The sequence below is a fragment of the Saccostrea cucullata genome, unplaced genomic scaffold, assembly GCF_032062105.1.
Source record: "Saccostrea cucullata isolate Sc308-1 unplaced genomic scaffold, CSIRO_AGI_Scuc_v1 ctg173, whole genome shotgun sequence".
Lineage (NCBI taxonomy): Eukaryota > Metazoa > Mollusca > Bivalvia > Ostreida > Ostreidae > Saccostrea > Saccostrea cuccullata.
Genome location: NW_026932155.1, coordinates 62,420 through 78,112, shown reverse-complemented (window position 1 = coordinate 78,112; position 15,693 = coordinate 62,420). Strand labels below are relative to the sequence as shown.

Here is a 15,693-nt window from a genome sequence, read left to right as displayed (position 1 = left end):
AAGTGTTTACAAGGTCCATTGAATTTGACGCCATCGAAAATGTTGATGTGTTTGTAAAGGAAGTAAAAGTTCCACACTTGCCTTGTAATTCTGAGTTCTTTGCCGTAGATTCCTTTTCTGTACGATCGACGACAACATTCAATGAGTTCCGGTTCTTCTGAGTCTGGTGGCACTGAGATGCTATGTGGCCCAGTCTGTCACACTTGAAGCAACGAACTTCTTTCTTCATTGGAGTTTTCATGGGTTGAAACTTCAATCCTGGCTTCTGATCTCGCTGTTCCTGTTCTCTCGATGCCTGACTTTTTCCTGGAGAGTTCTCTTTCTTGCTAAAATGAACTAATGTCTGAATGTTAACATGCCTTGCCTCTCTAAACTGATCTGCTAAATCACACATTTCTCTGATGTTTTTCGGTATGCGTTCTTTCAAAAACAATGTCAATTCTTTGTTACACATAAACAGAAACTGATCCCTGAGTATCATATCGTAGAGGCCATCAAAATTCTTGTTAACTCGACCAAGTTCGATCCACCTATCGAGATAACTACCGAGACGAACAACAAACTGTGAAAAAGTTTCTCCTACCTCAGGTCTGCTCTTACGGAACTTTTGACGAAATCCATCCTCCGTCTTTTCAAACCTTTTTAGTAACGCCGTCTTCAAAGCATCATAGTCCAACGCTTTCTCCTGCGGCAACAGTGCATACACATCCAGTGCACGACCTCTGAGTAGTGCGCTCAAGTTAACAGCCCAACTGTCAAACTTCCATTTCTGTGCTGCAGCGTACCTTTCAAAACGTCTCAAATAAGAATCAATATCATCCTTAACTTCATCGAATACAGGCATTTTTGGAAACTTTGCATTACTAGGATTTTCTGATTTCGTTTCTGACTCCTTTACAGCTAACTTTTGCTCTAAGGTTTGAATAGTTTGCATGAATTTACTCTCAATCTCTTCCATACCTTTCTTTTCCTGTAGTTTGAGTTTCTCAATTTCAAGTGCTTCTCTACTGAGATGATACTCCCTGTCCTGCTTCTCTTTCTCCCTTTCCGCCGCTCGTAGCTCACGCTGATGTGCCTGTTGTTGCTGTATAAACTGCTGCAAGTCCGCACCAGTCAAGTTCAGACTCTGTCCATATTCTGCAAGTTCTTTCAATGTCGACATTGTAATAGAACTTAACACTAACTGACTAAATATGAAAAATATTACTACAATCCAGTAGAACAACATTGATTTTCAAAACAAAAATGAAATGTGGAAAATCTTTCTCAAAAATGTGTATACTTGTATCTCAACAGATAAATTAAGTATACAAACTCAATTCATACGAAACAAAGCAACGGTAACCTAGCTTTCTCCATTTGGGGCTCCATCAATAAACCAAGTACTCACACCCTGAGACTGTCAAAAATCTACAAACTCTTTAACTGCAAAATACAACAAAAATGATTAAAGAAAAAAAAACATAAGTGTAATATACAAAAATACTCCTGACTGAACAGACTAATCCCACTTCTGACACCAATTTGTCACAACAGCCGTCGTGCTCTGTCCAGTCAGATATAACAAGATTTTTTTTTCTATTTACAATTTTTTTTTTATCTATAAATAAAATCAATAAAAACAATATTACAACATATTTTTACAGCTATTATTTACAATACACAGAAATTAAAGTCTCTATTAATCCTCAATATCGTTGACTCTAAACCACGTCTATCCAGACACGACCCGTTTCACGACGGACTCCCGCCAACTGGCTCCCAGTGGGTATCCCGGTCTGATTAAGGTGGTCACCAACACACACACACGGCTAGATTATTGGATTACGTCAGGAACCCCTTTGGAGAAATGGTTACCGTTGAAAGAAAAAATTTAGCCACTCATCTTGGACTGTATGTCAACCATTTAAAAGCTATGAAAACGTGGACCCTGGTTACCTGGTCAGCTATGCAGCGATTTAAATACCCCAAAATACAATAGGTCGTAACTGACCAATACCTGCAAAACTTAACTGAGGTTCAATAAGGTAACAAAAGTATAGAGGTCCAGTAAAGGGTAAATAAAATAAAAACCATAAACATAATATAAATGCAATTAAAGTTAAATATTGATTGTGACAATGAGAATAAAATGGATTTCCACATGTAGAATTAAATCCAAGTTCTTCTAAAATACAATTTGTATAATATGCCTTACAAACAAAGACAATGTTGTTACTTGCTTTTGTCCGCAGGTACCAATACGTACTGATCATGGTATCTATCCAATTCTTTTTTCACTTCTGGGTTATTGAATACAGAAGGATTGATGGTTTTCATATTGCCCTTCAATCTTTTAATAAACGATTTTAACATGGATCTGATACAGTGTCAACGTCTTCTTTTTCATATCTGGCCCATTGCCTGATGTAATCGTCAATAGAATCCATAATATTTATGAAATACCGACGCAAGTTTAAGGATCGGGATTCCCTATATTTAAAACATTTTAAAATAAGTGATCTAAGTTCCTCATTATTAACTATATATACTTTTCAATCGTAAACTTCCCTTACTTATGCATCAATATACCTGCATATTAACACACTGATTTGTCGACGCATTTTTTTTTCTTTTTTCCGAATATGACTAGGCACAATGCGGGTGTGACCGATCGGAAGGGAATACTCACTCCTTCGTGGCACCTGATCCAACCTCTGTTGTTTTGGAGGTCCGTGTTTGGTCTGCTCCTATTTTGAAATGTTTAATGGACTTTTTCGCTCGAATGCTGTTCGTTATCTCCACATATTTCATTTGAAGCCTATGACCGGTATGTGGAGATGTCTCTTTGAGTGAAAAATTCTCAAACGGGACGTTACAATATACATGTACGATCAATTATTTTTTTCACCTGTCCAATTAATAAAACCCAAGGAACTCGGAAAAAAGACACTATCGAGTCTGGTTACCTGACCATAAAACTCGATGATAAACAAGGATGACTTTTTTCAATCGTCAATTCATATTAAATGTACCCATATTTAGCAATATACCCTTATCACCTGCATATGGGGTTTATATCTTGATTCGATACGGAACAGTATACTCTACGTACGAACAATTTATTCCACGAGGCAAGATATTGAAAAACATGTTAATCGAACAAAATTAACAAGTCTCGTTTAAAGTCATCGTTTTGTGCAGTTTATCAGTGAGTGAAATGCCGATTGACGTTTTTAGCTCTACTGGTCAGAGACCAGAAGAGCTTGTGCGATAGTAATGCGTCCGTCGTCCGTCCGTCTGTCTGTCTGTAAACAATTTTTCAAAATGCTACTCCTCCTACAGTTTTGATCTGATTTCAATATTACTTGGCACACAAGTAGACTACACTAAGATACATAATTCTGTGCATCGGTTTTTGATTTCGATGAACGGTGTTGCCATGGTTACTAAAAATAGAAATTTCTGTGAAATGCATTCAAAATGCTACTCCTCATACAGTTTTGGTTCGATTTCAATATAACTTGGCACACAAGTAGACTAAACTAAGATACATAATTCTATGCATCGGTTTTTGATTTCGATGAACGATGTTGCCATGGTTACTAAAAATAGAAATTTCTGTGAAATGCATTCAAAATGCTACTCCTCCTACAGTTTTGGTTCGATTTCAATATAACTTGGCACACAAGTAGACTAAACTAAGATACATAATTCTGTGCATCGGTTTTTGATTTCGAATGAACGTTGTTGCCATGGTTACTAAAAATAGAAATTTCTGTGAAATGCATTCAAAATGCTACTCCTCCTACAGTTTTGGTCGATTTCAATATTACTTGGCACACAAGTAGATTACACTAACATACATAATTCTGTGCATCGGTTTTTGATTTCGATGAACGGTGTTGCCATGGTTACAAAAAATAGAAATTTCTGTGAAATGCATTCAAAATGCTACTCCTCCTACAGTTTTGATCCAATTTCAATATTACTTGGCACACAAGTAGACTATACTAAGATACATAATTCTGTGCATTGGTTTTTGATTTCATGGAACGATGTTGCCATGGTTACTAAAAATAGAAATTTCTGTGAAATTCTTTCAAAATGCTACTCCTCCTACAGTTTTGGTCTGATTTCAATATAACTTGGCACACAAGTAGACTACACTAAAATACATAATTCGGTGCATCGTTTTTTGATTTCATTGAACAATGTTGCCATGGTTACTAAAAATACTAGTAACTTGGCACACAAGTAGACTATACTAAGATACATAATTCTGTGCATCAGTTTTTATTTTGATGAGTGGCAACGATCATTTTTCTAATTATTGCTGTTTTAAAGTTTCCCAACTGCTACTTTTCTCTTCCTTTGCTTTAAGTATAAACCAGTAGAGCTACAGTCTCGACAGAGACTTCTGGTTCGTACTAGTTTTCAGGCCAATTTTTACACACTAAATTGTTTACGTATTTGACAATAACAATGACATAAATCTGATTACAGTATTAAAACATATATATATGACAGTGCATATCGCGTGGCAAAATACCCTGGAAAACGTATACTCTCTCTTAAATATTTTGCACGAATTTACGTGCATTATTTCAAATTCCACTGCAATTTATTATCCTATTATGTTTTGTACGGTTTTTAAAACACTTTTCCTAGGAAATCCCTAAAGGTCGGTTTACACTATGCACCTTGACACATGCATCAAAACTCATGCTTCTATTTTGCCTCATTGTTTTCTTATTTACACTATGTGTCTCGACACATGCATTTGTAGAGTACCTTATGAAGATGAAATTATCTACTTAAAAAAACAAGATGTGTTTGTGAAACACTATGCGCCCCGCGGCAACAAAATTCTAAAAAGCAATTTTTAGCAAGTAGGTCACAGTCAAGGTCACACAATCGTTGTCCTTGGTATCATTTGAAAGCACTTAATTAGTGGAGTATGCATACCAAATATAAAGTCTCTACCTCTTATGGTTCAAAAGTTATGGCGAAAAAAGCTATTTTTTAGCATATAGGTCATAGTCAAGGTCACAAGGTCATTTACCTTGGTGTCAGTTGAAAATGCTTAATTAGTGGAGTATGCATACCAAATATGAAGTCTCTATCTCTCATGGTTTAAAAGTTATAACGAAGATTAAAGTTGACAATGGATAAACAGACAGGACAAAAACAATATACGCCCCGAATAAATTCGGGCGCATAAAAATAACGAAACCTTCAAATTCCCTTTCCAGATTTATTTTAGCTGAACGAATCATTCCTAATTTCCCTTTTATGATAATTATTGGAATTATATGTATATATTCCGAAAACAATTACTCTTCTTTATAATAATAATAATCAAATTAGTTTTTTTTTTATTGTAGCTTTATTCAGTATTTTCTTTGCTTTGTGTATCTTGGGAGGCAGTTTTTGCAACCATACTGAGGAAAATAATTCTTGTGATTCAGTCTCAACTCTGACCTTTCTCTTCATTGGTCAGTTCCAAGCATCTTGACACAAGGAATAGAACAAGTTCTATTCAATCTGTCAAGATGCAACACCTATTAAATCTGACACAAGGGTTATTTACACTGAATTTATATGCATGCATCTAAGATGCATAGTGTAAACCGGCCTTAAAACAATATCTTTAAATTTAAAAATATTGATTTTTTTAGATGCAGGAAATATAGACTTTATTTGATGGATTAACTTGAATACCATTATTCATTTATTTTAAGTATGCACCGGATATAAATGTATGATATAAATTCAGATTATCAATTTGACGTTTTTGCACGATATATTTCTTACAAAGCAAACGACCTCCTCTAATGTGACAGGGTCTAGGTGTGAATGGATTACTGGCCATAAAGCTCACGGATTTTCTAGACTTGATGACATAAACCTTTTTTGGGGAGCTTCTGGAGGAATGGGTTGACATGGCAGCGCTAGTTATAACAGTCAGGGAAGAAAAATCGATACTCCCATACAACACGTAACACGAGCTGAAAAAGCGTCATTGGTTGACACAAAAACAACACTCCCTTCACTTCGCGGACGTTGATGAAGACTTTCTGTCAATCCAGAGAAAATGTTAATCCTTTCAGCGATCTCTTATTGAAACTAAACCTAAAGCCATCCACATTACGAGACATTTCACGGATTGCTAATTCCCACGTGAAATGCTCCGGCAAGTGTAAATCCAATTTTGTTTCCGTGTTGTGGAAAAATTTTCATGATCTTCGTGGCAAAAGAATGTATTAAAGTTGAACTTCTTCCGTGACACTTTAAATAGGGTCTCTATTTTGATTAAGATTCTGCAAGAAACAGCAGGCATATGCAAAACTTTATTGTCTTACATTATTACAGTTTTATTGAATGATTGTTATATTTGTATACAGTTATATTGAGAAATAGTTATTCTCAAATACCATTTTTAAAACAATACAATGATTAGGAAAATAAAAAATGCCGCCAAGGTTATTTATAGGAAATTGTTTTCTGGGTGATTTCTTTTCCTGTGCTCCATGGCTCGGTTAGTCTTGTGTATAGTAGCAATATTCTCTGTCCTAGATTTAACCTTAACAATAATCCAATTTTAGAAAGTTAATATATAATTATTTTCAAGTTATACGCCTAATTAAAGTAAACTTTTTTTCACAAATGAAGTTTATATACTGAAAGGAAAAAGAAACGCAACATTGTTCGAAAAAAAAATTTGACAATGACCAAAATTGGTCAGAAGTTTTTTTACTTGCACCAAAATCAGTATTCAGAAAACAAAATTTATGACGCCACGTAGGGAAAAACAAAAAAAAACACGTGTAATTTGATGACGACGAGTTTGTCAACAAATCTTGTTGCATTATTTGATGCATATGAGGTATGCACACCGTTTTTCAATATCAAGAGACATTATGAATTTCTTGCAATCTTGGCACAAAATTTCAAGTTCCGAATTGCCTAATTAATGAAAAAGGCAACAATGGTTAACTAAGCAGTTTCTTGACATTTTCCCCCATAAAACTTGTTACCCTTTGTCAGAGAGGGTCTGTAATGGTTTTCAATCAACCGTGACGATGACGTTAACCCGAAACAGAACCATGTTACGTGCGGGTTGTCTAGTGTGGTATCTCTTAAATCGCCATTCTTACTACCACAAAAACAGGTATTTATACAGTAGACGATTATAATCATTACATGTACATTCATACGAAATTTAAAAGAAAACAATTCCGCAATTTGAAAACTTACTGTTGTATTCTCTCTCCAGCGCATGCGCGCGCCGTTTGACTTATTTTTTTGCTTAAAAATAAAGTTTGAATGATAAACACTTTGATAAATTCCATGCAAAGGAGAAATAATTAAAATAGAGACAAATAAGACGATTTTCACTTTTGGGAGGTATGTTATTTGAGCTTCATTATATTATTAGACAAAATCAAATGGGAATTTGGTTATATCTTTTTGAAAGATGATTTTAAAATTTAGATAGGAAAACGAAAACATATTTTAATTTTTACTTTTATTTTATTTTTCTTGTTTGCGTTATTATTACATTAACTTGTATGATTTACAGAAACATGCGTTATTATTTTATTAACTTGTACGATTCTTTTTCCGATCTGTAATGCATTGGTCATAATAAAAAGGGCTGGTAATCACAACATCGAAGTTTTCGTGATAAATGCACACCACATACAGTTAATTATGAATAATAAGCAGACGAATCATCCCATACAAATTTCGTGACTTAAAAAAGTTTCATTTTCCATCGCTTTTCAAAAAACAGCGGCGAGACAAGAAACCTTAGTGCTTCTGTGATATAAGTGTGGATATTTTTGTTTTACCTGAAGATAGAGAATACTTAAATATTTTTATCTCACTGTCGCTGTTTGAAAGAAACTCACTTTTCCATAAATATATCCACGGTATTGCAGGCCCGTGCCAATATCAGGAAAATCCGGTTCTCAGCCATAATTTTCTTTTAAGAAATGAGTTCCAGGGATGTTATTTTAAGGATAGATTGCTGTAACTGTCGGTCAACTCCATGTTTAACTGCTTTAGAAAACTTCAAAACGGAAATTTATCTCTGCTTGCTTCATTTAAACAGCCGGGGTCTAAGTTACACACCCTCCTATATCTGTAAATAATCAATGGCTTGTTTTACAAGAAAAAACAAGTTTTTTATAAATCGTTGCAATACATTTTTGTAAAATGATGTAAAAAGTTTAGCTGCTTATTTTCTAAACTTTTCCCGAATACGTTGAATGATTTTAAGGGCAGATTTTATAACTTTTGAGAGAAGAAAACTTGCACATTAGCTGTTCATGTTTTAATATTGTTAATGATATTAGGGTTATCTTGGAGTTCTCTCTCTGTCATGACAGATAATGTAGTGTCTTTCAGAAGTATTTTTCATCTATAAATAATTTTTTTAAACAATATACGTCATATCTTTATTGATAAATAGAAAATATGTCAGAAAAACAATAGGAAAGAGAAATGGAGACTTTTTGTACGTTTACACCCAATAATTCACAAGACTCCCTCCTCTATAATGATATGATGCGTGGTTGATCTTTACCTCTGTACCATACTCCCTGTTCGTGCTGATGTGATCTTAAGCAGAAGATAATTCTCTAGGTTTAAGTATATCAAAAAGGTTATAACATAGATAAAAAAAACCTCGATCATATCAAAATGTTTGTCAGCAGTGTGCTATAATCACGCCCGCGTACACTTTTAATAAAAGGAAATTCGGGTTGGAAAACTAAAACAGTTCGGACAATGACAGCAGACGTACTTTACTGAAAACAAAATATTTTTAACTAAAAACAGACTTTCAAGAGCATGTCTATTTCTCTCGCTTGCTCCCAATCTCTCTCTAGCGAGAGAGAGAAAGATGTGAAACATTATAGTATTTATAGTTTCAGAGGCCTAATGTTTTTATTATATATTTTGTGGAATCAAAATTAACAGGGGAATACTACTTAAAAATGTACGTATATTAACTGCATGTACATATATCACATGCAAAACAATGAAGGTTTTCACGAAGGTCGTGTATAGTTCCTTCTTTGTTGTTTCTTTGATGCGGGAGTAGGGTTTTAGCTGCAAACCAAATATAAATTTTACTCGCTATAATTCATTCATTCATGACCAAAGAACTCCTTCTAATCTACGCATGCGCATGTATACCATTCCATCGCTTACTTTACTAGCCTAATTTAAATGGCTTTTTTGAAAGTTCCCAAAAATGCCTCCTGGTAGGAAATGGTCTCCTGTCTGTTGCAATCGCACAGGGAAAGATTTTAATGAAAAGAATATCTTCAGGGAAAAATGAAAGTGTTATTGGACATAACTCGCACGCACAAATTAGCTAAGAATTCCATATGCCTGTCGGTTCAGAGGTCGCCCGCTGACAGCAGTCAACACGAAGCAAGCAACTGTTAGCGATCTGCAACATCTAATACCCAACTCGTTAAGGTGCAATAAAATTATCCTTAACTCTCCAGGAAAAATTAAGATTTTACGAGGATGCTGTAAACTAGTCTTAAACCTTCGTACAGAAAATTTATTTTTTGCGAAATGAGATTCTTTAGTGTTTAAGACTTGTCTGTTGGAAAGCGTTTTTTTTTTCTGTACGACCAGATTGTAGCAGATTTGGTACGTATATTGCTGGAAAACTAAATCTATAACATCTAGCATATATTGTCGTCTGCGTCGTTACCAGGCGACAATACCAAAATGAAAATTTCAAAAGCTATCTTATATTGTCGGTTACGTCGATACCACGCGACAAATGGATACATTTATATCTTATATTTTGGTATCACCAATCGTTGTCAATCTCTAATTCGACCATAACAAAAACTTCATACGTTACATATATTGATGAAATCTAGTCAATGACAAAAAAAAAATGGCAAGTTTATTTCCAATTGCAAGGTCTTGACTAGGAGATCAATATTCTTAGACTAGGAAGGTATGCTAGGTAGTCTGTTTTAAAAAGCAGACATTATTGTAACTATATACTGGGTATATTGTTTCACTAAATAAAATCTTTACAGACGCATTTATGCTAGATGTAAGTTTTTGATTTTTTTTTCCAAATACATGTACATGCATCTTCATTAGGCATTACTTCTGTTGAGTTGGGAAAATTGAGGGAAATGTAGACTATATTTCTTTCCTTAACCTTTGCTAATCATCTATCTTAAGGTAGGATTCTTCTCGGGTTTCTGAATATATGAAATATTCAATGTATATTTGCTTATATGTCGTATGTATTTAGGTGAAAGAGGTTTAAAAGACCACAGATTTCTTTCCTCATCACAATTGTACAACTTTAAATAGAAATGGTAAATTGTGTTCGAAAACTAGCGGAATGGTGGCGTATGAAAATATCTTCTTTTCTGCCTCTCAAAATTATTATTGAATAACGAATTTACTTATCATTTTTACACAATCAAAGACTTGAATAATTTTTCAAATGTTAGCTAAATTAATAATAAGGGACTAAAGTTTTAAAATATATCAAATAAATATGATTTTCCAAACAAACTACAATTATTTAGCTTTTAAAAGCTTCTAATCTTAGCAAAGATATGAGCCAAAAATCCGTAAAAAGTGTTTTTACTCTCTTATTCAACGGTCAAAACTTTTTGTTTTTGTATCATTGTGTATCTCTATATAACTTCTTTACCATATGCGAAAATAAGAAAACCAAAATCCATTTTTGTTAAACTATTTATGTCAGTTTGGTAACATCTTATAGACCCTATATGGTAATATCTTTTTATGCAAAAAGAAAAACATTCAATCTTTTGAAATAGAAGACCCTATCACATGATTGGATGCAGTCATTTTTATTCTTAATATCCAGGGAAAAGGTAATGACCTTGACTCTAATATAAAACGGTCAAATCTAATCTAACTGATACCGTCACTTAGTAATATTGTCTTCTTGATTCTGTGAAAATTTCATTTATTTTTAAATACAAGAAATACAGTTTTGTGTGAGAAAAATCCTACCTTAAATTTCGTATTTTTTTAGTAAATCGGAGGTGATAAAGAATAAGCACGACAGCATATGAACAATGTGCAATGGTTCCAGTTAACACAGTCTGTAACAAAATAGACTGTATACCAGCTTTTTGGAAGAACTAAAGGTTTTTCATATACATCTTGAAATCCAATTTAATTATAATATTATTACTAGCTTTCAAACAATAAATTTCTACAAAATTCTGCCTCGTCTTTAAATACTTTTAACATGTTTTTAAAAAAAGTTAACGGAAGTAAACTTTTACCTAAGCAGATTTCTCAAACCTACAAACAAGATACAGTGCAGTGTTTGGCTAATCTTGACTCTTCGCGTACAATATTGTGATACATCATATTGAAGAATTAGTACAAATGAAATGTGGATTCTCAAACACTGAAAAGAAACATTAATGGAAAAAATTGGAATTTTCTCCCTTAATCATTAACCAGAAGAGCTCTACTGCTCTGTACGTATAACAAAGAAAAAGTAGCACTTGGATTTGAAACTTAGCAACAAGCAGCGATAAACAGAAGTATGTATCTTAGTCAGTGTAGTCTACTTGTGTGCCAAATTATATTGAAATCAGACCAAAAGTGTTGGGGGAGTAGAGTTTAAAAGAAATTTCACAGAATTTTTTGTTTGTAGTAACCATAGCAACACCATTCATCGAATCAAAAACCGATGAAATGAATTACGTATATTAGTGTAGTCTACTTGTGTGCCAAGTTATATTGAAATCAGAACTGTAGGAGGAAATACCGTTTTAAAGGAATTTCACAGAAAATTCTATTTTTAATATCCATGGCAACATTGTTCATCAAAATCAAGAACCGATGCACTAAATTATGTATCTTAGAGTTATATATTTGAAATCAGACCAAAACTGTAAGAGGGGTAGCGTTTTAAAGGAATTTCACTGAAATTTCTATTTTTTGTTACCATAGCAACATTATTCATCGAAATAACAAACCGATGCACTAAATTATGTATCTTAGTGTAGTCTACCTGTCTGCCGAATTATATTTAAATCAGACCAAAACTGTAGGAGGAATAGCGTTTTAAAAATTGTTTACAGACGGACGACGGTCACCTTCCTATCGCATAAATTCTCCTGGTCTCTGACCAGTAGAGCTAAAAAAAACAGGCTTTATACAGCCTTTACTCACGCAAAATCAGACTTTTTGACATAATAAGCAACTGCTTAACCAATTAAGTGGAAATATGAATTCTCATACCTTTTTCATTGTGAGTGTATCTACAAAATTAATCTGTTTAAAAGTATTGGGATTCCACGCACAGCTACCCTAACTGATTGATCGATTACTGGTATCTGTTGTTTTATGCTGAGTAGGCAGTATTTCAGCAATGTATTTACGCTAGAAAAGATGAGGTGCCATTGAGGAATGAGCATCCCCTGCCGACCGGTCACACCCACCGTGTGCTCCTTGTTATAGTCGGGAAATAGTGAAAAATCCGTGGACAACTCAGTGTGTAAGTAATGGCCCAACAATAAGCATGAAAAACGTCAGTCAGCATTTGACTTAAAGGGGCTGGGTGGTTGTGGCCATTTTTAGACTATTTTGATCTCCTTTAAAAGAAGAGCTCCATATAAAAGATATAACCAAATGATAAAATTTTAAAACTAAAATTTATGAAATTTTTCTTTGCCAAATGATAGTTGAAAGCTTAAGATATCATATTCCAAAATTTAAGTTATATCTGGTGGTTAACAAAAAAAATAATTTGTTGATCCCCTAGCCTTCTTAAAGATGAATTGTATTTGCTGACAAAATCATTGTATCGACCATATGATAGAACTTAAACGAATTGATAACGTTAAACGAGACTAATTGAATCAGCAACTTTTTTGTCAAAAAAGTACCTCGTTTTCTCATACCTAAATACCTTAAATATAAAGAAATCGTAATTTTTCTTTAATACTTATTTTTTTTCCCGACTTTTTATCGTTTTCTATGTAATTCTATACAAAATTATTAACATTTTTTTCACATGAAATCTTGCAAAATTCTTTTTTTTTTTTTTTTTTACATAAAATCTTGCAAAATTCTTCTTTTTTTTTTTACGTAAAATCTTGCAAAATTCTTTTTTTTTTTTATACATAAAATCTTGCAAAATTCTACCATATTTTGGAAAATATCATTCAGGTTACCTATTTAAATACAATATCTGACAAAAAATTTGTGTTATTTATCCTTACAACATGATTGAAAAAAACAAGTGAAATATAAATGGTGAGATGGACTTCATATAATACAATGTACAAGAATGGTGCTTAAAACTCCAATCTTTATAGGATCTGTAACTGTCAATGTACTAGACCAGCTGCTTAATCCAAGTAACAACAAGGATTTTTCAAAATCTTAGCTGCATGGCTTATAATGTGTCCTTTTTATAAGAACTATATTTAAAACGAAGAATATCTTAGTTTCAACACAACAATGTATCCAGTTTTCATAAAAAATATAGCAAAAAAGGAGAAAAAAATGAGACTTGTACAAGTGTATACATTTTATTCTAGTCAAAAATTCACACTTATACGTAACCTAATTCCTGCTATAAAATGCCGTGAGAGCACTTCTTTCTCCAGTTAGGAAAAACTGCTCTCTTGTCGAGATAAAAACAAATAATAATCTGCTGGAAAAAATACACCTTGGCATCGAATTCATCAAAATGTTATCATAAACATTCCTCTGACTACAAATCACAAGCGCCATATTCCCGGCCTCTTCAGATTTCTACATTAAAATATTTTTTTGCTCAGTTTCTCTGGAATCCAGGTGATGCCCGCGATTGAGATCGATACTCGGCAAAGACTCTGCGACGGAAAAAAATAATGTGCTGAAAAATGTTTATAATGAATACGCCTTAATTCTTCATGGTTGTGTTAGGAAGGAGAATTTGAATTATTACCGTAATACCGGTAAAATTTCACAACTGAGCACATTTTATCGTTTCATTACTGCTCCTACACTCAGATGTGAAGCAAAATTTTTACATAGGAGTTAAATAAATGGTATTCTCTTCATTTCTAGGGGAAAATGATACTCGGAATTTGGTACATTGTGAAGACTTTGTCCTGGAAACTGAAATAAGGTACGTATTTCTTACCATATGGTTAACATAGTCAATATTCTATTACCATTCTCCCGACTGATTAACATTCATTCAACGATAATGAAATCGGCAGCGGAAAAATACGGAAATCGATCTTGGAGCTAGATCGTCGAACGTATGCTGATTCTCGTAATATAGAAACGAATAATTACATGTAAATGCTAATCACTCGGAAACGGAGATCGGACTGCAGAAACAAGATTAAGATATTTGCATATTTTTGGACTTTAAACATGATTACCAAAAAAAAAAGATCGTTTTATTCAAACGAAGGAGGGATTATATCTTGAAACAATTCTCAAAGGGGGACTTTGAAGTGAAACTGTTTATCCTGGGCTAATGTCTTTATTGTGTTTAATTTAAATTTTCTGTGCAAATGTCGCTGCCTTACTAATACTCCTATATACAGTGTATTTAGATTAACCCCTCCCTGAGTTGAAATTGACATTCCTCAAAGATAGATTACCCTCAACAATCATAGGGTTTTAAAAATAGGTACAACGTATTAAAGAAAAGAGACAAGAAAAAATATATTGAGCAAGCAAATCGAGACATCGTATGAACATGGTTATAAATAAGTGCAATTGAAAAAGTGTATATTGTTTTTACTCCCAAATATTTCCCTTCTCGAAAACCCGCGCGCCAAACTTAGAAAGAATATGTCATGATCGTTTTATTCCTTCATGGAAGCATCAGAGCCAATGGCGGATTTAAGGGGGCGTGTTGGGCGCACGACCCCCCCCCCCCCAAAAAAAAATTTCTAAGTATGATATGACTAATATCAATAATGCCACATTTTGGTACATAACTCACCAAAACTACTGTTATTGTGCCTAGCTTTACTCTTTTAAATATACACGAAAACCCAAGAGCTTCCGGGGGCTTCACCCCCCTGGGTCCCTACCATTCAAAGTATACATGATATGACTAGTATTAAAAATTAATTTATAAACATACATATTGGAATCTACAGTATAACAATACAATTGTGTCTCTTTAAGAATCCACCCTGAGCCAGCGAGATAGAACTCGTTATACTTTAATTGAATTCGATAAATTTCAAAGAATAAACTAAATCTATTCTCATTTAAATTTATAAACTACCATAAAAAAATCTAAACCTGAAAAAGGCTGAAAAGTTGATTACCAGGGTATACATAGAGGTAACACAATGCAATAAAAATGAAATAAAGTATAAGGGTTTAAAGGAATTTATCTTTCAGATTGATTGTATTTTTAACGTCCCACTCGAGAATTTTTCACTCATATGGAGGCGCCACCACTTGCCTGTGAAAATTGCAAATTTTGTCCTAAATTCGGTAGGCTACTCAGGGTCATTGAGCAGGGAGGGTTCTTTTTCGTGCCAGCACCTACTGCGACAGGGAACCTCGGTTTATACGGTACCATCCGAATGATCAGTCTCCACGTCCCACAGGGGAATTCCACTCCTCTTATCGTGACCCTTAGAGCATTATCATTTAGACCAACTTCGTATAGTATCAACTTAATTCATTTTTTAAGCT

At 33.7% G+C, this 15,693-nt stretch overlaps 1 protein-coding gene across 3 annotated transcripts in view; it reads left to right on the top strand.

Moving 5' to 3' along the window:
- Window positions 1-15,693, top strand: part of LOC134234529 (prolactin-releasing peptide receptor-like) — a 44,192-nt gene that overhangs the window by 16,456 nt on the left and 12,043 nt on the right. The window contains exons 1-2 of one of the 3 annotated variants that reach the window (XM_062716611.1): window positions 13,785-13,939; window positions 14,089-14,149. The gene's annotated coding sequence lies outside the window, so the exon portion shown is untranslated. Of the gene's footprint in view, window positions 1-13,784; window positions 13,977-14,088; window positions 14,150-15,693 lie in introns of those variants that run through there. The other 2 variants (XM_062716609.1, XM_062716610.1) reach the window with 2 other exon arrangements.